This window comes from Vicia villosa, linkage group LG3, assembly GCF_029867415.1.
Source record: "Vicia villosa cultivar HV-30 ecotype Madison, WI linkage group LG3, Vvil1.0, whole genome shotgun sequence".
NCBI classification, from domain to species: domain Eukaryota; kingdom Viridiplantae; phylum Streptophyta; class Magnoliopsida; order Fabales; family Fabaceae; genus Vicia; species Vicia villosa.
The window spans coordinates 150264213-150290443 of record NC_081182.1 but is presented as its reverse complement, the minus strand read 5'-3'; the positions used below and the strand labels follow the sequence as shown (position 1 = coordinate 150290443).

The 26231-nt window shown below is 38.6% G+C and overlaps 1 pseudogene; it reads left to right on the top strand.

The window, feature by feature from the left end:
- Nucleotides 1-337: 337 nt before the first annotated feature.
- LOC131659161 (probable amino acid permease 7) lies at nt 338-26231 on the top strand (annotated as a pseudogene).

The window sequence follows — 26231 nt, the reverse complement described above, 5'->3', positions numbered from 1 at the left end:
ATATTTGCATCTATGTTTCTTTTCATGCTCTGTTTCTCAAATGATTTGTCAAACTTTCGCCTCTTCATGCCCTGTTAATGTTTCATTTTTTCACGCCTTTGTTATTGTTTTATTAAGCATGATACATAGATTCCAAACTGCATCTATTTTATTGAAAGTATGATATTGTGTTTTTTCATAAAAATGATAACTTTACCTCTTTTTGTGAGGCTATAACATTTGCTTTCAAACTATGTTAAATTTTCATTTTGATTATACAAATTGCTCATAGTTCCTTTTATTCATATTATATGCAGAACTCTTCATGAGCTTGAACTGGATTGATTCTTGGATACAAATGGATAGGAATAGCTCTCTTCAAATAACAAGAAGTGCTTTTGGGGCTTATGATGATGAAGGACATGCCAAAAGAACAGGTAAAATCACTTGTCTATAGTATCATAAGATTCATATATGTTTAAAGATTGCTCCAATTGAATACTGATGTTTTCTTTTTTTGTATTCTGCAGGAAATGTGAAAAGTGTTGTGGCTCATATAATCACAACTGTTATTGGCTCTGGTGTTTTGTCTTTGGTGTGAAGTATTTCTAAAATAGGATGGATTGGAGGGCCAGTTGCTGTACTTTGTTGTGCAATAACTACATGCATTTCTTCATCCCTGTTATCTGATTGCTATAGAAATCCTGGTCCTGTGACCGGGAAAAGAAACCACTCTTACATCAATGCTGTTAGAGTCAATCTTGGTAATAACACTATACAACATAGATACACTTTTCATGAACTACCATAACAATTACAACTTATAATTGAGTTTAATGCTGATTCAGGTATGAAAAGAACATATGTGGCTGGTTTGCTTCAATTCTTGGTCTTGTATGGGACTTCGGTTGCCTATGTAATTACCGCAGCAACCAGTTTGAGGTACTTTGATAGGATCGTGGAGTTAGATTAGAGAATTTAAATATTTTACTTGAAAGTTAATTAGTTAATGATATGTATTTTAGGGTCACTATATTTTAGTATTCATTACTTGAAAGTTAACTATCATTAGTATTAAGCTAATTGTTGTGGTGTGATTCTTTGTCACGATGGATAGTGTGGTTGAAGTATAGGAGGGTATTTTAATAGAAGGCTATGGAGCGTTTATCATCTCTGTGTCTGTGAGTTCGACCAGGTCCGGACGGTAGTGTCATTTTTGGTGTCGACTGAAACAGATTGGATTTATTTAGAGTGGTTATACAGGTGCCGAATTTAGCTTAGTCAATGGAGATGCTGTCATTTTTTTTGTCATATACTGCATAAAAATAGTTCTTCTTATTATTCCTATTAATTTGGAATGGATTTGGTATCTTAGCAGTTGGTCTCATTATTAGGATTAGGATGTGTTCCAAGTATAGGAGTTTTTTGGTGTTGGATCTGCTTGTCATTTTGGCGTTGGATATGCATGTTAGTTGTATTGGCAATAATTGTAATGTGTTGTTACAGAATGTCTTTGTGGCATCACTTATGCGCTTTAATAAACTTGACTTAACAAAAAAAACATTCATTTTACCGTTACCTACCTGCCAACAATCCAATGACACATGTTTATTCTACTAATTCATAATACAGGGCTATTGTGATGTCAAATTGTTATCACAAGGAAGGACACAATGCTCCTTGTAGTTATGGTGGCAACTTATATATGATGTTATTCGGACTTGTTCAGATTCTGATGTCATTCATACCGAATCTCCATGACATGGCATGGGTTTCAATTGTGGCTTCTATTATGTCATTTTCATACCCATTCATTGGAGTAGGACTAGGCATAGCAACTATCATAAGTAAGACTGAATTTCCATCATAAAAATATTACTATTCCAGAAAGTCTGGTTAATCTTCCAGGCACTTGGAGACATTAGCTTTTCCTATCCATACTCAACTATCCTTCTTGAGATACATGTACCTTCAATATTTCATACTCAAATTTGATGAGTAAAGGCTGATTATATATATATATATATATATATATATATATATATATATATATATATATATATATATATATACATATTAAATAAATTATTGACTTTTGCTGAGAATAGGACACTTTAGCGTCTCTTCCATCAGAGCATCTAACCATGAGAAAGGTGTCATACCCTAATTTTTGACCCCCCTGAGATGGCATATCTTCAGGATTTTTCATCAGGTCAAGACAAGTACCCAGAGCAGTCATTTCTCCATCTGGTACCTAATCGAGGATGCTCAAAGACAAGAAAGCTCAGGCAAAGGATCAATCAATACAAAGATTAGTCTCTAATACAATCATGGGGCTCAAAAACTTCACTTTTCTCATCTATGATTGATTAGACATCCAGTCATATGAGTACAGGTTTACTCAGGTCACCAGACTAGGGTTTTGAGCCTATCAAGGACTAAAATCAGGGATCACATTTGGGAAACCCTAAAAAACCTCAGAGGGTCATTCAAAGACATCAATCATCTTCAAATAACTCATATGACAAGATCTACTAGACATCACACTTCAATTCAAAGTCTACAGTCATTATTTTCACATGGTCGACAAATTAGGGTTTTGACCTAATTCACCAAGATAGTTGACTTCTGATCAGGGCATGAATCCAAAACTCAAGACATGATTCAAGGATCTCTACTACCTCCATATAATCCATTTATATCATCCATTTGGGGAGAAGATCTTATTTCTACACAAAAGCCCAAAAATTCACTTTGTCAGGAAAAAGTCAACTGTGAAGGATCATCATTGACTTTTAAGGTTTTTGGTCAAAAAATAACTTTCAAAGATCAATATCATCAATATATGGATGTCAAAGTCATTTGGCCAAAGAAATTCAAAGAAATTCATCAAGGAGCGAAAAGTCGGGAATTAGGGTTTTTGAAGGCATGGTGAGATCTCAAAATTTCACCTACACAACTCAAAAAACTTCCAACATGAAAGTTGTAGATCTTGCCAAATAAAACAACATCTTACAAGGGAACTTTTTTCAAAAGATCAACCATTTATGAAGTTTTGGAAATTTTGAAGTTTAGGTCATAAACACTTAGAAATTTTTCTAAGTGTTTTAACCTAGTTTTCTTCCAACTTTGGCCTCATTTTTCACAAATTTCCCAAAGGATTCTGAAGAAGACATAAACTAATGATTTAAAGTAGATGTTTAGGGCTTTCCAAATTGTGTTCAACCTTCTCAAAATTCAATTTGAGCTAAGAGTTATGCTTGTTCAAAGTTGGCCTCATGAAGTGAAATTATAGGTCATGCATCATTTTGGAACTTTGAAGTTTTGTGCACATGACCTCAAATACAGATGCTACATGACCCATAATACATCTGCAAACATGCCATGCATTCATTTTCACCATGCCATGATAATTGAAGAAGATTCCTAAAACAAGAACATGTGATTATGTAATGATTACATTTGAGAATTTATGGCAAATTGATGAATCACCCAAGGAATCTTCTCACCAACCAATTAGAGCTCACTTTGCATCTGAATTGTCCCCTAAGATCAGATAGAATCAATGGATAGGGGAGGTGGCTCGAAAATGCAATGATCACACTTGGATATTCTTTGAAATTTCTTCATGGCTAAGAAACCAAACTTGCTTCACTAAGCAAGCTCACTCTCTCACTCAGTACTGAGACATTTGCCTATAAATAGGAGAGCACAATTCAGTAGAAAAACACACCAAAGCAACCATATTACTTGCTTTCTCTTTCTCTTCTCTTGTTCATTGTTTTTCAAAGTTCTTTGGCAAGAAGAATCGATTTCTTCAAACCAGAGCTTATCTTTGGGAAGTGAGCATTCTAACATCTCAAGGGAGGTCATTTGAGGTGATCCAAGCACCTGGATCACTTCTGTAGGTGGAGGAACACCATTGTTGCTCTCACTTTGGAGCATCTGCAGTTGGAGGTCCATGGAGTGATTCAGAAGGTTTCAAGGCAAGCCAATCATCCAGACACACTCCTCAGGTCATAGTGAAGCTAACCAGATGGCTGCAGCTCATCTGTAACTCGAGAATCAACACCCTCCATGTTCACTTGAAGCTGAAATCGAGGGAGGTCCATAGAACAATTCAGGAGGTTTGAGGTCATTACAAGCATTCAGTTAGCATCACTGAGCCACAAGGAAGCTTTTGGGATCATTCATACAAGCCCAGTTGCTCTCTATCATCCTCACGATCTCCATTTTCAGAGGTAAGTTTCTGAACTCCCTCTCTTTAATTTAAGTACTCTTTGTGAAATAGCTCGATTCTATCTTGTTCAGCATCATCAGAGGATTGAAAACCCTCTATCATCATCCATTTATCTTTCAGTATAGTCATTTAATTTAATTTTGAAATTTTAGGGTTCTTCACGATTTCTGGTAAATTAGTTAGATGTAGTTAATGATAGTTCATGTTAGTTACATATTTAGAATCGTGAGTGAATTTAGAGCAAGTTTCATGTTTACATCGTTGCAAATGGTTGAGAAACGAGTAAGTTCAGAAATTCAAAAATGGAGAGCTTGAGGTTGAAGACGAAGATGGTGGTGGCGCGCAAAATTTGAATTCTCAGGGGAGAGTTTATTTTATTTTGAATGGTGTGCGTTTTATTAACGACTGAACAACTTGCCCTAGTGGCCACACATGCGCTCTTAGTCTCCTCATGCCCAAGGTCTGGGGTTCGAATCCCCCTCGCCCCAGACTTTTTGCTTCATTTATTTTTCAATGTTTTGCCACTTGTTTGAAAATATAATAAGTTGGATGTGCATCTTAAACAAACTGCGCGCGTAGCCCAGATGGTGGGTGTTTTGGCCAATGACTTGGAGGGCGTGAGTTCAACCCCTCTAGGTGACAAAACCATTTTTTTTATCACTTTTCACACTAAATTTCTTCACAACTTCACACAATTAATTCACCTATCAAAATAAATCATTTTCACTTCATTTTTCATACACCTATTATTTAATATATCTATTTTGTGAATAGTCAAAAAAATCATAAAAATATTATTTATTTCTTGAATTTTAATTAGGTTTAAAATAGTATGTTTTTAAGTGTTTTCTTAAATACTTTAAATATATATTATCACTTTATTTTAACCTAATCACTTTGTAAATAATTTTATGATAAAACCCTAATTGTTTAGGTCTTAATTAAGTAAAAATCTTTATTTTTACTTTAATTAAGTTGACTTTTGTCAATTCTCAAAACTGTTTTCAATCTCTGATTAAATCAAATGATTAAGGTTTTCAAACAACAAAACCTTATATCATTTCAAATCATTTCCAACTGTTTTTATCACCAGTACTGCAAAGTACTGGGCCTCTAATAGAGTGTAAGTCCCAAAAACCTTCTCTTCTTAGCTTGTTTTCAAAACTGTATTTTCAAAATCTTCTTTCTGTTTTCAAAAACATTCTTCTGGTATTTGAAGGGCATTATTCCCGGTGAAACTCTTCAGATACCTATGTGACCTTTGTCCATCTTCACTTCTTCTGTTTTCAAAAACCATTAACTGTTTATCATATATATATTCACCTGTTATCAACAAAACAACAAAAATTACTGTTGAGGCTCTGTACATACTTCTTCAATGGCCTCCACTCCATCCAGGTTAGGCTTTACAAGCTTTCAATTTACAGTCTTTATTTAAATTACTGTCAAATATAAACTGTGCATATATATATTAGTTTAGAACTACGTTTGAGTGTAAACCCTAGGACAGTTAAACTATATATATATTATAGGAATATGACCTAGGATTGAGAATGTCTTCCCGGTGAAGGCTCTTTCCTAATTAGAGATCTGTAGTTCAAACCCCCAAGATGAATTATTCCCGGTGAAACATCTTGGCAAAAACCTTAGAATCCAAATAAATAGGACACATCCACCCAAAGAGGAATTATTCCCGGTGAAACCTCTTACCCATTTGCTTAGAGCCAAAATAAGTTCAAAACTACATAGCTTTCTCTTGTGCTATAACAAGGACCCTCGATTAGCCTCCTCTTGGGCTTTGTACAAGGACCCACAGGCTTCTTAAAAGCATTTCCAGCTTCCTCTTGAGCTTGTATACAAGGACCCATCAGGTTTCTTATAAACATAGGAACAGGTCTTTAGTCACCTTTTAGCCTACCCTGGTGAGTTTCTTCCAATTTAAACCAGACCTTAAACAAGCTAAGTTTGTCTCAATTTTGCATTGAGTACACCTTTTGGAATGAGAGACATGGACAGTCTCTGTCACCCTTATCTTCATCAATCTTCCTTAGCAGAGTCTAGGATCCATGTTTGGTCATCCTCAGCATTGAGTCAGCCTTCATCTTGGGCTTTAAACAAGAAGTCTCCATTAGATAATCTTTCTGCCATTCATATTAATAAAAACCCCTGGAAAGGGTTAGCCTCCAACATCTGTCTAAAATGTCAAAACCCCTGGAAAGGGTTAGCCTCCAACATCTGTCTAAAATGTCAAAAACCCCTGGAAAGGGTTAGCCTCCAACATCTGTCTAAAATGTCAAAATCCCTGGAAAGGGTTAGCTTCCACACATTCCTTCATTTCAATAAAAACCCCTGGAAAGGGTTAGCCTCCAAAATTAATTAATAAATAATTTCATTCTCTTAGGAGATAATTTCCCCAAAAGAGTCAAAATCCCTGGAAAGGGTCAGCCTCCAAAAAACATGATAAAGTCAGTCTTTTAACAGACAAATTCACCAGCTGAGTCAAAATCCCTGGAAAGGGTTAGCTTCCAAAGAAAAACAGTCTTTTAATAAATAAAATCTCCTCAGTAGAGTCAAAACCAACAAAAACAGTTAGCCTCAACCTTGGGCTTCATACAAGGCACCCAAACAATAAAACTCCCCTGTCAAGAGTCAGCCTCAACCTTGGGCATTGTACAAGGCAGATAATAGAGTCTCCCCAGTGAGTTCTTCATCATTCAGTAGCCACAACCTTGGGCTTTGTACAAGGCAGATAAACCATATTTTTCATGTGTCAAAGATTCCTAACACTTAGGATCTTTCCCCATATAGTCATCCATACTTAATTCATTTAAGAGTCCGCCACAACCTTGGGCTTTGTACAAGGCAGAAAATAATGTTTTCCCTAGCAACAGTCAGCCACAACCTTGGGCTTTGTACAAGGCACATAAAATAGAGTCATTCATAGTCTTAAAAATTCAATTATCCTTAACAGTTAGCCACAACCTTGGGCTTTGTACAAGGCACATAAATAGAGTCTCCCTAAGTAGAGTCAGCCTCAATTCTGGGCTTTGTACAGAACACAAAAATACCCTGTAATTAACCCCCAGTGGAGCCATCTCCCAGAGTCAATAATAATAATTAATCAATCAAAAAGCCTCAAGCTTGGGCCTCATACAAGCCAGCTAAAGTCAAATCTTTTATACAGTAGATAGACATAGCTTATCTCTATAGAGAGATATTTTTACTACTCTACCACATTCAAACAAACATTTCCATTTCAATTTCAATTTTAATCAAGTCTCCCATTTAGGATTTTGAAAGGCATGAGCTGGCAGTAAAACCCAGACATGTGGTAACTTTCCCTAATTTGGATGAGCATCTTTCTTTCATTTAAGAGGCATTTGACTGGTATACTTGCACATACACAAGTAAGGTCCCCCTCTTGAATGAAATGAATTCAGTTATTCTGTCACTCCTTTAAATGTTTGTGGTAGAATAGTACAAATACCTCTCTGTAGAGATAATTTCATGTCTCTTTACTGTAAACAGAGATTTAATTCCAAGCTTCAACCTTGAGCTTCAAGCAAGGCACCAAAAATAATTAATTTCCCTAGTTAGTTCCCCGAACTACATTAAGCTCTGACTTCCACTAGGGATATGTAGGCATGAGGTTCACAAGGAATCTCAGCGAGCTAATAAAATACCAAAAATAGTCAGTTTGTCTGTCTGTCTGTCTTTTCAAATCAATTCAATTCCTTCTCCTAACACAAAGGAGAAACTTTCCCAATCATTAGCAATAAACACAAACACAATGACACAGAGAAGGTTCCTGTAGAGTACTACAGATATGTAGGGTGTTTAAACACTTCCCTATGTATAACCGACCTCCCGGACTCCAGAATTTCTAGTCTAGGTGAAATCCCCACACTTAGCAAACTCCTAGGGTTTAGTTGAGATCTTTTTTCCCCTTTCCTACTCGTAGGACAAATAAGAAAGTTCGTGTGATATCGTAGGAAGAACTGAAACAAAATTCATCCCACCACGGGCGCATTCTCCTTCCAAATTTCGCGTGAAGGGTTTAGCGTGCCGTCCTCCCAAGTGAAACGGGGAGGTAAAAGAAAACGACACCACAGAAAAATGGCGACTCTGCTGGGGATATAAGTGTTCAAAACCTTGGTTTTTCATCCAAACCAATGGTTGACCTGTTGCTGGTCCAGCCCCAATGAGGAATTAGGGATGCCAAATTCCCCCTCAAACAAGAGAGGTCCTGCCTAACCTCTGTGTCATATCATGTGTTTGTTGCATATATATTTGTTTATTTTGTTTATTCTGTATCGGGAAAGGGCTTGATTCCCCCTTGTGGTGAGAAATCCTATACCCGGATTTGAGTGCAACATAAGATAGGATGGAGGATGTCTTCCCGGTGAAGGCCCTCTAATCTTGGTTTCCAAGTCTACTCTTGGGATTTGCCTGGCTGGTTGTGATTAACTGCGCCACTGCATTCCGAGACTGATTTGTACCAGGAGGACCTAGAAACACATTAACCCCACTTAAAGCCTTTTTTAGGACGTAGAGCGGTGATTACGGAAGTAATTGTCACGCAGATACTACACTCAGAGAAAACTCTCTTATAGATACCAATCAACGTATCTTTAAGGTTGAGCAAAAACTCTGAGACCCTTAGAACCCGTTCTACAGGTACAAAAATCCTTAACCTTAGTTTACCATTGGGGCGGGGATTGCGTTTGGACTTCATGACCACTATACCCTTCAACGCCATGTTTGTTTAAAACTCTTGTGTGTGCATTCATGCATTCATGCATCATTCATTAATAAACAACTAAAAACAAAAAGAGTCTTTTTCGAGTCGTTTTTCAAGGAAACTAAATAACGAACGTTTTGAACTTCATAGAAAGAGAGAAACGGAGAAAGGACTTAAGGATCTATACCATGGATTACGGAAGAAAGAGAGCTAGGAAATACACCTTCAAGATTCCCCAGGTCGAGGAACTGGGAAAGCTCGGAAAACTGGTGGTCAACCCCCAGGCTTTCAAGGAGAAGTATGGAAAACTTCTGCCTTTGCTCAATACCAACATGGTGGATGGGATCCTTCCCACCTTGGTACAGTTTTACGATCCAACGTATCACTGCTTCACCTTTCCAGATTATCAGCTCATACCTACGTTAGAGGAGTACTCTCGTCTGATTGGAATACCCGTGTACGCGCAAGATCCGTACTCCGGTTTGGAAAAGAATCCTGACGACATTATCATTGCTGCAACTACTCCTTTGAACGTAGTCGACATCAGAACTCATATGGTGAGTAGAGGAGGAATTCAAGGATTGCCCTCCAAATTCCTGTTTGATCAAGCTCGGTACTTCGTCAGCATCCAAGATATGAGCGCTTTTGAGGAAATCTTGGCTTTGCTTATCTACGGATTGTTTTTGTTCCCTAACATTAACGATTTCGTCGACATCAACGCAATTAAGATCTTCTTAATTGGAAATCCAGTTCCAACCTTGCTTGCGGATGCTTATCACTCTGTGCATTCAAGAAACCTGCAGCGAGGAGGATTAATCACATGCTGCGTACCGTTGTTATACGAATGGTTCGTTTCACACCTACCAAAGTCTAGCACTTTCTGGAACATGAGGGATGGCCTTTACTGGTCACAGAAAATCATGTCTCTCACTCATACAGACATTGATTGGTGTAGTCCTGACAACGACGAAACCAAGATCATCTTCAGTTGCGGAAGTTTTCCCAACGTACCCCTTATTGGAACTAAGGGAGGAATCAGTTACAATCCAGCTTTAGCCCGTCGTCAATACGGCTATCCCATGAAAAACATTCCAAGTAATATTCAATTGGAGGGTCTGTTCTTCAAGAACATCGACGATCATGGCAACATGCTGAAGAAGGAAATTGTCCAAGCCTGGCGTCTTGTTCACAGCAAAGGGAGAAGATTGTTAGGAAAACATCTTTGCATCTCCCTGGATCCTTACCTTCAATGGGTACGCGTCAGAGCATTCAAGCTCAGGATGCCATATCAACATCAAGAACCTATTCCCCTAAGGGAACCAATTTACCTTTTCTCCACCGATGTTGAAAAACTGCAAGCGGCATTAAACAAGGTATGCCAAGAAAGGAATGCTTGGAGGAACAAGTATCGAATTGTCAACACGGAAAATGTTGAAATTCAAAACATCCTAAGAAGGAAGGATGAGTTACTTGAAGTACTCGATCGACAAGTGACACAATCATCACTTTCTCATCATATCCCTCCTGCTTCCTGGATCATCGATCAGCTCACGTCAGAGAACGCTCAGCTCAAGAAACAGAAGAAGATGTTAGAACGTGAAGTCGGCTCTTCATCAAAATTTTAGAGTCCTTTCTCTCAGTTTCTCTGTATTTCCATTTTCAAAGTGTGTAAAAACGGCGTTTTCGCTTAATTAATAAAAGTTTGATGTTTCATAACGTAATTATGGTGTTTCCTTGAAAAATAATAACTTAATTGCATATCATACATCGCTTTAGTCGTACGCACTGACACGAGAATTGTCGCGGATCTAATAGTCACTTTCCTTTCTCCAGAAAGAGAGGAGGAGAAGGAGGTGAACCAAGACTTTCAAGCTGTCTCATCCATACAACACTCGTTCAAGTCGCAAGAAAAGAATGGAAGACTTTGAGCAAGAGAATGAAGAACTCAGAGAAGAGATTAATACTCTCAAAGGTACTGTTGAAAGACTCAATAGTATGGTAGAAGCCCTGGTAGTTGCGCAGAATCGACCAACGCCAGAAGAACCACAAAGGACTGTGGTTTCCGAGATTGTTTCTACTCCTATTCCTCAGTATACCATGCCGCCTGATCGACCTTGGGGCATGCCGTATAACTTTACTCCAGAAGGGTACATACCTCCAGCTTCTGAAGCTCCAAAAGTCACCATGGATATGCGTCCACCGGAGGGTTACAAACCTCTGGAAATTGAAGTTCCAAGAGCAACGGCAATGGGTTTCGCACAACAGAATGCTGAGATTCCAAGATCTGCTGTCATGGCTTCTCCACAGCCTATTATGCATACTTTTCCCCCGCAGGGCGGACAAGTATATCATCACGCTCCAAGTGAGGACGCTGGCGTGTATGAAAGATTGGACGAGTTCCAAGAACAGTTTCTGCAAATGCAGAAGGAACTCAAGACTCTCCGAGGACAAGATCTATTTGGAAAGAATGCTGCAGACCTCTGTCTGGTTCCAAATGTTAAGATTCCTCACAAGTTCAAAGTACCAGAATTCGAGAAGTACAAAGGGAATTCATGCCCACAAAGTCATCTTGTGATGTACGCTCGAAGAATGTCAACTCAGACTGATAATCAACAATTGCTCATTCATTATTTTCAAGACAGCCTGACTGGTGCTGCACTCAAATGGTACATGAACTTGGACAGTTCAGAGATTCGTACTTTTCGAGACCTCGGAGAGGCCTTCGTCAAACAGTATAAGTACAATCTGGATATGGCTCCCGACAGAGATCAACTCCGGGCCATGACTCAAAAGGATAGAGAAAGCTTCAAGGAATACGCTCAGAGATGGCGTGAAGTTGCTGCTCAAATTTGTCCACCACTTGAAGAGAAAGAAATGACAAAAATCTATCTCAAAACTTTGAGTCCATTTTACTACGGACGAATGGTTGCAAGTGCACCAAGTGACTTTACCGAGATGGTAAACATGGGTGTGCGTTTAGAAGAAGCAGTTCGAGAAGGACGCTTGAACAAAGAACCAGAATCTTCTGTTGGTCCAAGGAAGTATGGAAGTTCTTTCCAGAAGAAAAAGGATCAAGATGTCAGCAATGTCTTGCACAAAATCAAGAAGAAATTCCAACCTCAAGTTGCAACAATAACTCCGGTTGTTAACTCAGCGCCAGCTTATCAACCTCAGGTCTCGCAACAACAAATTCAACAAAGGTCGCAGCAACCTCAGCAGCAGGTTCGACCTCCAAATTACAACAATCGGGCTCCAAGGTATCCTGCCTTTGACCCCGTACCAATGCCGTATGCAGAATTGTTTCCAACATTACTGGCAAAAGGACTCATTCAGACAAGGAGTCCTCCAAATCCTACAAACAGTTCCTCACCATGGTATAAGGCTGACCAATCTTGTCCCTATCATCAGGGGGCACCAGGTCACAATATTGAGAACTGTTTCCCTTTCAAGATTGACGTCCAACGATTAGTGAAGAGCGGAATGCTATCCTTCAAAGATACTAATCCAAACGTCCAAGCAAATCCTTTGCCGCAGCATAAAGAAGCTTCAGTAAATCTGATAGACCAACACCCCAATGTCATTCAAATCTACGACATTCGTCAGATAGGGGAAAATCTTGTTAAGATGCACGCTAAACAAGCTGGGTACGGTCATGTACCACCTCACAACTACTTCACATGTGAAATTTGTCCAAAGAATAATCAAGGATGTGCCGTAGTTCAAGCTGCATTACAAGAACAAATGGACTTAGGATGGATTCAACATATCCGAGTCAGAACTGAACATGACATCAACATGGTTCAAGGATGTCCAGGAGAATACAAAATCTACAAAGTTGAAGACCTTGAAGGATCGGTAGTCAGGTTCCACAAAACTTTAAATGGACTTGCCTACTTTGGAACAGATTTCCACGCTTACAGTAGATGCAGAATCTGTCGAAGAAATTCACGAGGATGTTTGCGTGTTCGCAACGACATTCAAAAGCTGATGGATGACAATACCATTACTGTTCTTGCCAACAGAGAAGATGACGAAGTCTTTACCGTATCTCCTCAAATTAATCAAGTTGAACCTATGCAAGTTAAATATGACAGCAGGAAGACAGCAGTTGCACCACTAGTCATCTACTTACCAGGTCCTGTACCGTATGAGTCTGACAAGGCTATACCATACAAATACAACGCTACATTCATTGAAAATGGTAAGGAAATACCATTACCGTCTGTTGTCAACATTGCTGATGTTAGTCGAGTCACCAGAAGTGGACGAGTCTTCAACAGAACAACAGAAAATGTGGAGAAACCTTCAGAGGAAGTACCACATAGGCAAGATAATCATCCGACCAATGCTGTTCAAGCGAAAGAAAATGATGAGATCTTGAAGTTAATCCAGAGGAGTGAATACAACATTGTAGATCAATTACTACATACTCCGTCTAGGATTTCTGTTCTTTCCCTGCTATTGAGTTCTGAAGCTCATAGGGAAGCTCTACAGAAAGTTTTGGAACAAGCTTTCGTAGAACCAAGTGTTACTATAAGCCAATTCAACAACATCGTTGCCAACATCTCCGCCGGAACTAGCCTAAGTTTCTGTGACGAAGATCTTCCTGAAGAAGGAGTGGACCACAATCTTCCACTTCACATCTCAGTTGGCTGCATGGGTAATACACTCACAGGAGTCCTAATAGACAATGGATCCTCTCTCAACGTCATGCCTAAATCAACATTATCAAGATTATCTTTCGAAGATTACCCTCTAAGAAAAAGTCATGTCATCGTCAAAGCATTTGATGGATCAAGGAAGTCAGTTTTCGGAGAAGTGGATCTTCCCATAACTATTGGACCTCAGACGTTCAAAATCACTTTCCAAGTTATGGATATTCCAGCACAATACAGTTGTTTGCTAGGTCGCCCATGGATTCATGAAGCTGGGGCAATTACTTCAACACTTCATCAGAAACTGAAGTTCATAAGAAATAACAAATTGGTAACCGTATGTGGAGAACGAGCTCTAATCGTCAGCAACCTGTCATCATTCTCCGACATAGAACCAAAAGAAGTTGTTGGAACTAAATTCCAAGCACTTTCCTTAGACAAAGGAAAGGAGAAAGCAGCGTCTATCTCTTCATACAAAGATGCAATCCAAGTTGTAAAAGATGGCACTACCAGTGGTTGGGGGCACATTAATATTCCTACCAACAACAAGAACAGAACAGGAATTGGATTCTTTCCGACATCATCAAAAGCTATTCCAGGGATTGAGGTAGTTCTCCCAATTCAAGAAACTTTCTGCAGTGGAGGTTTTCTTCAACCTGTTCAACAAACAGTCAATATCATCGATACGGAAAGCACCGATGAAGAGGAATGGTTATCCTATCTCAACAAAGCAGGATACATCTCCCTATCAGAATCTGAACCACTTTGCTGTTATCCAAATGAAGGATCTGAAAGTAAGACTCAACCAAGCAGTGATGAAGTTACTGACAGCTTCACCACCAGAAGTCATGGTCCATCAGAAGAAGTTCCTCCTATCCCCGAAGAGACTTGGGATACATTAGGAGAACCAAGCGGAAAATTCGACTACATGGTAAAATACTCCGCTCCTGAAAGTTCAAGAATCTCTCTTGAAGATATTGTTCCAACTGGATGGAACATTGATTATGAGTACCTCTCTCAGCCAAAAGAGATGTATAACCCTTGCTATTCATCATCATCTACTGGTGAAATCATCATTGAGGATTATATCCCCAAGTCACCTTCCGAGGCTACGGATCTAGAGTTCACATATCTAGTCAATGCCATCTTGGGAGAAGAGCAAGACCAAAATACAGAAGAGGACGATCTCGAAAGTGTCTCCGACAACGAGTCTCTCCATTCAGAAGATTGGAAGTTTCCTCAAAAGAAAGTTCGACATACTCCACTTGGAAAGGGGTATGCTCACACCGCTCAGTCTGCTGAAGTAGAAGAAGATCGTCTGAGTGTTGCAAAGACAGTGGTTGGTAAATCAAGACCTACCACAGGCCAGCTTAAGCCTAAGGTTCCAGATTACTTAGTGCACAATGGGGTTCGCCACTACTGGACAGCTGTTGAAGTTTCGACTGTTGTTCGCACTCCTAAGTAGGAACTTTCACCGTTATTTTGTCCTCTCACCATAGCCCAGGGTGAAGAGATGTTTCATAGGGCTTTGCATTTTACTATTTCTTAGGAAAATGTCCCTCTTTGCTTCGCCCAAAGCAATAGAGTTTTGTTTTATAGGGTCTTTGTTTCAAGAAATGACTGTCAATAAATAAAAATGTCATTCTGTTCCTTCGTTTAGTTTTTCCTTTTCTCTTTTTCGGAAATTGGTAATCCTAAAAAACACCCTTAAAAAACATCAAATATTCCATTAACTGCATACACCGAGTCTTCCCTCGTTGTCTAAATAAAACTTATCACACATATGCAGATTAATCATAAAATACCCCGTTGAAACGTGCGACCGTATGACTTCTCCAAGCTTTGAGTTTCCTGTATTCGAGGCAGAGGAAGAAGAAGACAAAGAAATATCAAAGGAAATTTCACGATTACTTCAACAAAAGGAAGAGGCCATTCAGCCATACAATGAGCCTCTAGAGATCATTAACCTTGGTTCCGATGGAAACAGAAAAGAGGTTAAGATTGGAGCTTCGCTCAGTTCAGAGATCAGAGAGAGTTTGATACAGCTGCTCAGAGAATTCTCAGATGTCTTCGCTTGGTCTTATCAAGATATGCCAGGGTTGGATACCAGTATAGTGGAGCATCACTTGCCGTTAAAAGCAGAATGCCCTCCGGTCAAGCAAAAATTAAGAAGAACTCATCCGGAGATGGCCATGAAAATCAAAGAGGAAGTTCAAAAGCAGATCAACGCAGGTTTCCTCGTCACTTCAGAATACCCTCAGTGGTTAGCTAACATTGTTCCCGTTCCTAAGAAAGACGGAAAAGTCCGCATGTGCGTCGACTACAGAGATTTGAACAAAGCTAGCCCTAAGGATGATTTTCCTTTACCACGTATTGATATGTTGGTAGACAGTACAGCAAAATCCAAAGTTTTCTCATTCATGCACGGATTTTCAGGATACAACCAAATCAAAATGGCACCTGAAGACATGGAAAAAACAGCTTTCATCACCCCCTGGGGCACGTTCTGCTACCGTGTTATGCCTTTTGGACTAAAGAACGCAGGGGCAACATATCAAAGAGCTATAGACTATTTCACCAAATGGGTTGAAGCAGCTTCATATGCAAACGTTACAAGACAAGTTGTCGTCAGGTTTATCAAGAATCACATCATCTGTCGCTACGGCATTCCTAGCAAGATAATCACTGACAATGGGTCAAATTTGAATAACAAAATGATGAAGGAGCTTTGTGAAGAATTCAAGATCGAACATCACAACTCATCTCCTTACAGACCAAAGATGAATGGAGCTGTAGAAGCAGCTAACAAAAACATCAAGAAAATCATTTAGAAGATGGTCATCACTTACAAGGATTGGCATGAAATGCTCCCGTATGCTCTTCACGGTTACCGTACATCAGTACGTACTTCGATTGGAGCAACTCCTTTCTCCCTTGTATATGGCATGGAAGCAGTCCTACCTATAGAGGTTGAGATTCCATCAATGAGAGTTTTGATGGAGGCAAAATTAACAGAAGCCGAGTGGTGTCAAAGCAGATTCGATAAATTGAACTTAATCGAAGAAAAGCGCATGACAGCTTTATGCCACAGACAGCTATATCAACAAAGAATGAAGAAAGCTTTCGACAAAAAGGTTCGACCTCGCACAATCAAAGAAGGCGACCTTGTACTCAAAAAGATTCAATCTTTTCTCACAGATTCGAGAGGGAAATGGACTCCCAATTATGACGGCCCCTACGTGGTCAAGAGAGCTTTCTCAGGAGGAGCCTTAATACTCACGACTATGGATGGAGAAGAATTCACCCGTCCTGTGAACGTCGACGTAGTCAAGAAATACTTCGCCTAAATAAATAAAAGAACAGCTCGCTAAGTTGAAAACTCGCAAAGAGCGGCTTAGGCAAAAAAGAGCGTCTCGGTGAATCGAAAACCCGAAAGGGCGATTCAGGCAAAAGTTAGAGACATAAAAAAATAAATAATCAATCCCGGTAAACTTAAAACCCGAAAGGGGTAGTTTACGCAAAAGTTAGGGATATATGGCAAGTAACTGTGTTCAGGACAAACTTGATCATTCAAAATCCATAGCGGAGTATTCATCAGCAGTAGGTCATCTTCTACGAAGCACGAATACAGCGCAACTCGGAGTGGAAAGGAAAGATAACGATCGTCACGTTTCATCGTAGCCCTTTTCCCGAAAATTACCAATCTCCAACTTTGTAAATACTCCATGGAATCAAGCATTTGGCTGATTACCATTCCATATATAATAATTTGAGCCTTGTGCTTTCCTTTGCAATCTAGTCTTATTCAGTTTCTTGGAATGCATTTTAAGTTTAAACAGTCAATTTCTTGAAACAAATGTTTTCATAAAATAAAAATGAATTTACTTGCAAAAATAAAGGTGAAATTTCTTTCTGAGGTTTACAAACAATAGGAAGAATGCAAACAGTTGCTCCGAGAACGGTTGAGACTCCGGGAACCAATATTTCCCCATGAGGTCGCTTTGCGAACATCTCCCGATGACGGATCTTTACTTCAATTCATATTATTTACTTCGGACAGCGGACAACTGATAGCCAGATATTCCAAACAGAGTTCGAACTACAAGAAGAGGACATCTTCTGATCAACAAGAATTCAAGTCGTATCATTAGGATTTTACATCCGCGACAATTCTATTCACATTCACTTTACATTTTATAATTGTCATAATATTCATGCATACATTACATCACAACTGCATAGTCAAATTAGGCTTTTAATCATGAGAATGCCCGAGTCATGAGGGCATGAACTCAAGTTTCCCCTGCAAGTCCTGGAGAAACTTTTTCCTTCAAGACAACAATCCATGTAGAGAGATTTCCCCAAGCAAGTCAATAGATGGTAGTCTCCCTCAAAGAGATAGTTTGTTCACTTTTGGAATTCCTCAGCCGAGATTCTCCTGCAGAGCCACATTCGACAGTCTTCTTCAGATAAGATAATCTGCTTTGCATTTTGGAATTCCCCAGAGGTTTGGTATTTCCCCAGCAAGGTCAAGAGATGCCACCTTTTCGTCAAAGAAAATAATTCAGAATCTCCCAGCAGATCGACAAATGATTCCCCAGCAGAATCAGTGAATGGTAGTCTTCATCCAGAAGATAGTTCATGATCCCCAGCGGAGTCAACAAATGGTAGTCTTTCCCCAAGGAAAGACAGTTTGTCTGTTAAATACTCAAGAGATCGACAAATGGTAGTTTCTTCAAACAGTTTGTCTGTTTCAGGGATGTTTAGTTCCCCACAGAGTCAATAAACGGTAGTTTTCCCCTTAGGAAAACAGTTTGTTGATTCCCCAGGCACCAATCGACGAATGGCAGTTTTCACCCCGAAAACAGTTCGTCCGCCTTCAAACAAAGTCATTAGCCCCTCAAAAAAGCATGGGCCCATATGACAATCTTTCAAAGATGCCAGGTCAAAAGGGAAGATGGTGAAGTTTCTTTATTACCATCAAATGGTATCTCATCTCCAAGTGCTGATGGGAAGTTTGATGAGGAAACAAAACCTTAAAGTTTCTTTATTACCGTCAAATGGTATCTTACCTCCAAGTGCTGATGAGAAGTTTCATGAGGAAACAAACCTTTGAAGTTTCTTTATTACCATCAAATGGTATCTCATCTCCAAGTGCTGATGAGAAGTTTGATGAGGAAACAAACCTTTGAAGTTTCTTTATTACCGTCAAATGGTATCTTACCTCCAAGTGCTGGTAAGAAGTTTGATGAGGAAACAAACCTTTGAAGTTTCTTTATTACCATCAAATGGTATCTCATCTCCAAGTGCTGATGAGAAGTTTGATGAGAAAACAAACCTTTGAAGTTTCTTTATTACCATCAAATGGTATCTCATCTCCAAGTGCTGATGAGAAGTTTGATGAGGAAACAAACCTTTGAAGTTTCTTTATTACCATCAAATGGTATCTCATCCCCAAGTGCTGATGAGAAGTTTGATGAGGAAACAAACCTTTGAAGTTTCTTTATTACCGTCAAATGGTATCTTACCTCCAAGTGCTGGTAAGAAGTTTGACGAGGAAACAGACCATTGGAAATTTTCTCTTTATCTGAGATATTGTCCAAACACAACTAAGACCAGTTTCGAGATATGGACATCCGAAACAAGGGGGAGGTTGTTTACCTTTTTCTAAGTATCAACACTTAGTTAAAGAAGATGGATTGCGCATCCTACATTGCCATCCATTCACCAGAATCCACATCAAGTATTTCTGCAGGAGTTTGTCTCATCATCCCCCGCCAAGCGCGACAATGGGATCAAGTCATGTAAAGATTTTATCAATTACAACATCTCAGGAGCGCCCAAAATTCGGGCATTCTTTGATATTTAAGTCTCTTTTACGCAGGAGAGATCGAGATATCAATCTCTCTCCCTCCAGATAAAAGAAACTTAAATAGGGGCATCTGTCATACCCTAATTTTTGACCCCCCTGAGATGGCATATCTTCAGGATTTTTCATCAGGTCAAGACAAGTACCCAGAGCAGTCATTTCTCCATCTGGTACCTAATCGAGGATGCTCAAAGACAAGAAAGCTCAGGCAAAGGATCAATCAATACAAAGATTAGTCTCTAATACAATCATGGGGCTCAAAAACTTCACTTTTCTCATCTATGATTGATTAGACATCCAGTCATATGAGTACAGGTTTACTCAGGTCACCAGACTAGGGTTTTGAGCCTATCAAGGACTAAAATCAGGGATCACATTTGGGAAACCCTAAAAAACCTCAGAGGGTCATTCAAAGACATCAATCATCTTCAAATAACTCATATGACAAGATCTACTAGACATCACACTTCAATTCAAAGTCTACAGTCATTATTTTCACATGGTCGACAAATTAGGGTTTTGACCTAATTCACCAAGATAGTTGACTTCTGATCAGGGCATGAATCCAAAACTCAAGACATGATTCAAGGATCTCTACTACCTCCATATAATCCATTTATATCATCCATTTGGGGAGAAGATCTTATTTCTACACAAAAGCCCAAAAATTCACTTTGTCAGGAAAAAGTCAACTGTGAAGGATCATCATTGACTTTTAAGGTTTTTGGTCAAAAAATAACTTTCAAAGATCAATATCATCAATATATGGATGTCAAAGTAATTTGGCCAAAGAAATTCAAAGAAATTCATCAAGGAGCGAAAAGTCGGGAATTAGGGTTTTTGAAGGCATGGTGAGATCTCAAAATTTCACCTACACAACTCAAAAAACTTCCAACATGAAAGTTGTAGATCTTGCCAAATAAAACAACATCTTACAAGGGAACTTTTTTCAAAAGATCAACCATTTATGAAGTTTTGGAAATTTTGAAGTTTAGGTCATAAACACTTAGAAATTTTTCTAAGTGTTTTAACCTAGTTTTCTTCCAACTTTGGCCTCATTTTTCACAAATTTCCCAAAGGATTCTGAAGAAGACATAAACTAATGATTTAAAGTAGATGTTTAGGGCTTTCCAAATTGTGTTCAACCTTCTCAAAATTCAATTTGAGCTAAGAGTTATGCTTGTTCAAAGTTGGCCTCATGAAGTGAAATTATAGGTCATGCATCATTTTGGAACTTTGAAGTTTTGTGCACATGACCTCAAATACAGATGCTACATGACCCATAATACATCTGCAAACATGACATGCATTCATTTTCACCATGCCATGATAATTGAAGAAGATTCCTAAAACAAGAACATGTGATTATGTAATGATTACATTTGAGAATTTATGGCAAATTGATGAATCACCCAAGGAATCTTCTCACCAACCAATTAGAGCTCACTTTGCATCTGAATTGTCCCCTAAGATCAGATAGAATCAATGGATAGGGGAGGTGGCTCGAAAATGCAATGATCACACTTGGATATTCTTTGAAATTTCTTCATGGCTAAGAAACCAAACTTGCTTCACTAAGCAAGCTCACTCTCTCACTCAGTACTGAGACATTTGCCTATAAATAGGAGAGCACAATTCAGTAGAAAAACACACCAAAGCAACCATATTACTTGCTTTCTCTTTCTCTTCTCTTGTTCATTGTTTTTCAAAGTTCTTTGGCAAGAAGAATCGATTTCTTCAAACCAGAGCTTATCTTTGGGAAGTGAGCATTCTAACATCTCAAGGGAGGTCATTTGAGGTGATCCAAGCACCTGGATCACTTCTGTAGGTGGAGGAACACCATTGTTGCTCTCACTTTGGAGCATCTGCAGTTGGAGGTCCATGGAGTGATTCAGAAGGTTTCAAGGCAAGCCAATCATCCAGACACACTCCTCAGGTCATAGTGAAGCTAACCAGATGGCTGCAGCTCATCTGTAACTCGAGAATCAACACCCTCCATGTTCACTTGAAGCTGAAATCGAGGGAGGTCCATAGAACAATTCAGGAGGTTTGAGGTCATTACAAGCATTCAGTTAGCATCACTGAGCCACAAGGAAGCTTTTGGGATCATTCATACAAGCCCAGTTGCTCTCTATCATCCTCACGATCTCCATTTTCAGAGGTAAGTTTCTGAACTCCCTCTCTTTAATTTAAGTACTCTTTGTGAAATAGCTCGATTCTATCTTGTTCAGCATCATCAGAGGATTGAAAACCCTCTATCATCATCCATTTATCTTTCAGTATAGTCATTTAATTTAATTTTGAAATTTTAGGGTTCTTCACGATTTCTGGTAAATTAGTTAGATGTAGTTAATGATAGTTCATGTTAGTTACATATTTAGAATCGTGAGTGAATTTAGAGCAAGTTTCATGTTTACATCGTTGCAAATGGTTGAGAAACGAGTAAGTTCAGAAATTCAAAAAATGGAGAGCTTGAGGTTGAAGACGAAGATGGTGGTGGCGCGCAAAATTTGAATTCTCAGGGGAGAGTTTATTTTATTTTGAATGGTGTGCGTTTTATTAACGACTGAACAACTTGCCCTAGTGGCCACACATGCGCTCTTAGTCTCCTCATGCCCAAGGTCTGGGGTTCGAATCCCCCTCGCCCCAGACTTTTTGCTTCATTTATTTTTCAATGTTTTGCCACTTGTTTGAAAATATAATAAGTTGGATGTGCATCTTAAACAAACTGCGCGCGTAGCCCAGATGGTGGGTGTTTTGGCCAATGACTTGGAGGGCGTGAGTTCAACCCCTCTAGGTGACAAAACCATTTTTTTATCACTTTTCACACTAAATTTCTTCACAACTTCACACAATTAATTCACCTATCAAAATAAATCATTTTCACTTCATTTTTCATACACCTATTATTTAATATATCTATTTTGTGAATAGTCAAAAAAATCATAAAAATATTATTTATTTCTTGAATTTTAATTAGGTTTAAAATAGTATGTTTTTAAGTGTTTTCTTAAATACTTTAAATATATATTATCACTTTATTTTAACCTAATCACTTTGTAAATAATTTTATGATAAAACCCTAATTGTTTAGGTCTTAATTAAGTAAAAATCTTTATTTTTACTTTAATTAAGTTGACTTTTGTCAATTCTCAAAACTGTTTTCAATCTCTGATTAAATCAAATGATTAAGGTTTTCAAACAACAAAACCTTATATCATTTCAAATCATTTCCAACTGTTTTTATCACCAGTACTGCAAAGTACTGGGCCTCTAATAGAGTGTAAGTCCCAAAAACCTTCTCTTCTTAGCTTGTTTTCAAAACTGTATTTTCAAAATCTTCTTTCTGTTTTCAAAAACATTCTTCTGGTATTTGAAGGGCATTATTCCCGGTGAAACTCTTCAGATACCTATGTGACCTTTGTCCATCTTCACTTCTTCTGTTTTCAAAAACCATTAACTGTTTATCATATATATATTCACCTGTTATCAACAAAACAACAAAAATTACTGTTGAGGCTCTGTACATACTTCTTCAATGGCCTCCACTCCATCCAGGTTAGGCTTTACAAGCTTTCAATTTACAGTCTTTATTTAAATTACTGTCAAATATAAACTGTGCATATATATATTAGTTTAGAACTACGTTTGAGTGTAAACCCTAGGACAGTTAAACTATATATATATTATAGGAATATGACCTAGGATTGAGAATGTCTTCCCGGTGAAGGCTCTTTCCTAATTAGAGATCTGTAGTTCAAACCCCCAAGATGAATTATTCCCGGTGAAACATCTTGGCAAAAACCTTAGAATCCAAATAAATAGGACACATCCACCCAAAGAGGAATTATTCCCGGTGAAACCTCTTACCCATTTGCTTAGAGCCAAAATAAGTTCAAAACTACATAGCTTTCTCTTGTGCTATAACAAGGACCCTCGATTAGCCTCCTCTTGGGCTTTGTACAAGGACCCACAGGCTTCTTAAAAGCATTTCCAGCTTCCTCTTGAGCTTGTATACAAGGACCCATCAGGTTTCTTATAAACATAGGAACAGGTCTTTAGTCACCTTTTAGCCTACCCTGGTGAGTTTCTTCCAATTTAAACCAGACCTTAAACAAGCTAAGTTTGTCTCAATTTTGCATTGAGTACACCTTTTGGAATGAGAGACATGGACAGTCTCTGTCACCCTTATCTTCATCAATCTTCCTTAGCAGAGTCTAGGATCCATGTTTGGTCATCCTCAGCATTGAGTCAGCCTTCATCTTGGGCTTTAAACAAGAAGTCTCCATTAGATAATCTTTCTGCCATTCATATTAATAAAAACCCCTGGAAAGGGTTAGCCTCCAACATCTGTCTAAAATGTCAAAAACCCCTGGAAAGGGTTAGCCTCCAACATCTGTCTAAAATGTCAAAAACCCCTGGAAAGGGTTAGCCTCCAACATCTGTCTAAAATGTCAAAATCCCTGGAAAGGGTTAGCTTCCACACATTCCTTCATTTCAATAAAAACCCCTGGAAAGGGTTAGCCTCCAAAATTAATTAATAAATAATTTCATTCTCTTAGGAGATAATTTCCCCAAAAGAGTCAAAATCCCTGGAAAGGGTCAGCCTCCAAAAAACATGATAAAGTCAGTCTTTTAACAGACAAATTCACCAGCTGAGTCAAAATCCCTGGAAAGGGTTAGCTTCCAAAGAAAAATAGTCTTTTAATAAATAAAACCTCCTCAGTAGAGTCAAAACCAACAAAAACAGTTAGCCTCAACCTTGGGCTTCATACAAGGCACCCAAACAATAAAACTCCCCTGTCAAGAGTCAGCCTCAACCTTGGGCATTGTACAAGGCAGATAATAGAGTCTCCCCAGTGAGTTCTTCATCATTCAGTAGCCACAACCTTGGGCTTTGTACAAGGCAGATAAACCATATTTTTCATGTATCAAAGATTCCTAACACTTAGGATCTTTCCCCATATAGTCATCCATACTTAATTCATTTAAGAGTCCGCCACAACCTTGGGCTTTGTACAAGGCAGAAAATAATGTTTTCCCTAGCAACAGTCAGCCACAACCTTGGGCTTTGTACAAGGCACATAAAATAGAGTCATTCATAGTCTTAAAAATTCAATTATCCTTAATAGTTAGCCACAACCTTGGGCTTTGTACAAGGCACATAAATAGAGTCTCCCTAAGTAGAGTCAGCCTCAATTCTGGGCTTTGTACAGAACACCAAAAATACCCTGTAATTAACCCCCAGTGGAGCCATCTCCCAGAGTCAATAATAATAATTAATCAATCAAAAATCCTCAAGCTTGGGCCTCATACAAGCCAGCTAAAGTCAAATCTTTTATACAGTAGATAGACATAGCTTATCTCTATAGAGAGATATTTTTACTACTCTACCACATTCAAACAAACATTTCCATTTCAATTTCAATTTTAATCAAGTCTCCCATTTAGGATTTTGAAAGGCATGAGCTGGCAGTAAAACCCAGACATGTGGTAACTTTCCCTAATTTGGATGAGCATCTTTCTTTCATTTAAGAGGCATTTGACTGGTATACTTGCACATACACAAGTAAGGTCCCCCTCTTGAATGAAATGAATTCAGTTATTCTGTCACTCCTTTAAATGTTTGTGGTAGAATAGTACAAATACCTCTCTGTAGAGATAATTTCATGTCTCTTTACTGTAAACAGAGATTTAATTCCAAGCTTCAACCTTGAGCTTCAAGCAAGGCACCAAAAATAATTAATTTCCCTAGTTAGTTCCCCGAACTACATTAAGCTCTGACTTCCACTAGGGATATGTAGGCATGAGGTTCACAAGGAATCTCAGCGAGCTAATAAAATACAAAAAAAAGTCAGTTTGTCTGTCTGTCTGTCTTTTCAAATCAATTCAATTCCTTCTCCTAACACAAAGGAGAAACTTTCCCAATCATTAGCAATAAACACAAACACAATGACACAGAGAAGGTTCCTGTAGAGTACTACAGATATGTAGGGTGTTTAAACACTTCCCTATGTATAACCGACCTCCCGGACTCCAGAATTTCTAGTCTAGGTGAAATCCCCACACTTAGCAAACTCCTAGGGTTTAGTTGAGATCTTTTTTCCCCTTTCCTACTCGTAGGACAAATAAGAAAGTTCGTGTGATATCGTAGGAAGAACTGAAACAAAATTCATCCCACCACGGGCGCATTCTCCTTCCAAATTTCGCGTGAAGGGTTTAGCGTGCCGTCCTCCCAAGTGAAACGGGGAGGTAAAGAAAACGACCACCACAAAAGGCCTCCGTGATTTCAATCGCAATTACAACACTCTTCTACCTATTTTGTGGATGTTTTGGATATGCGGCTTTTGGAGATGCTGCTCCGGGAAATCTGTTGACAGGGTTTGGATTTTATGAGCCTTTCTGGCTTATTGACATTGCCAATTTCTGTATCATCATTCATCTAGTTGGAGGATATCAAGTACTATCATAATCTCTTACCAATCAATTTTAGTTCATACTTCATACTAAACCATTTACACTTTTCAACGATTTTATTTGTATCGTCTTTTTCGGCAGATATGTTGTCAACCAATATATAGTACTATGGATAGATGGTTTTCAAAGAAATACCCGAATAGTGGCTTTGTGAACGATTTCCACGGAGTGAAACTTCCTCTGTTACCTGCTTTTGAGGTAAACCTTTACATGTTCGGTTTTAGAACATCCTTTGTGATTTTAACCGCTGGAGTTGCAATTTTATGTTAG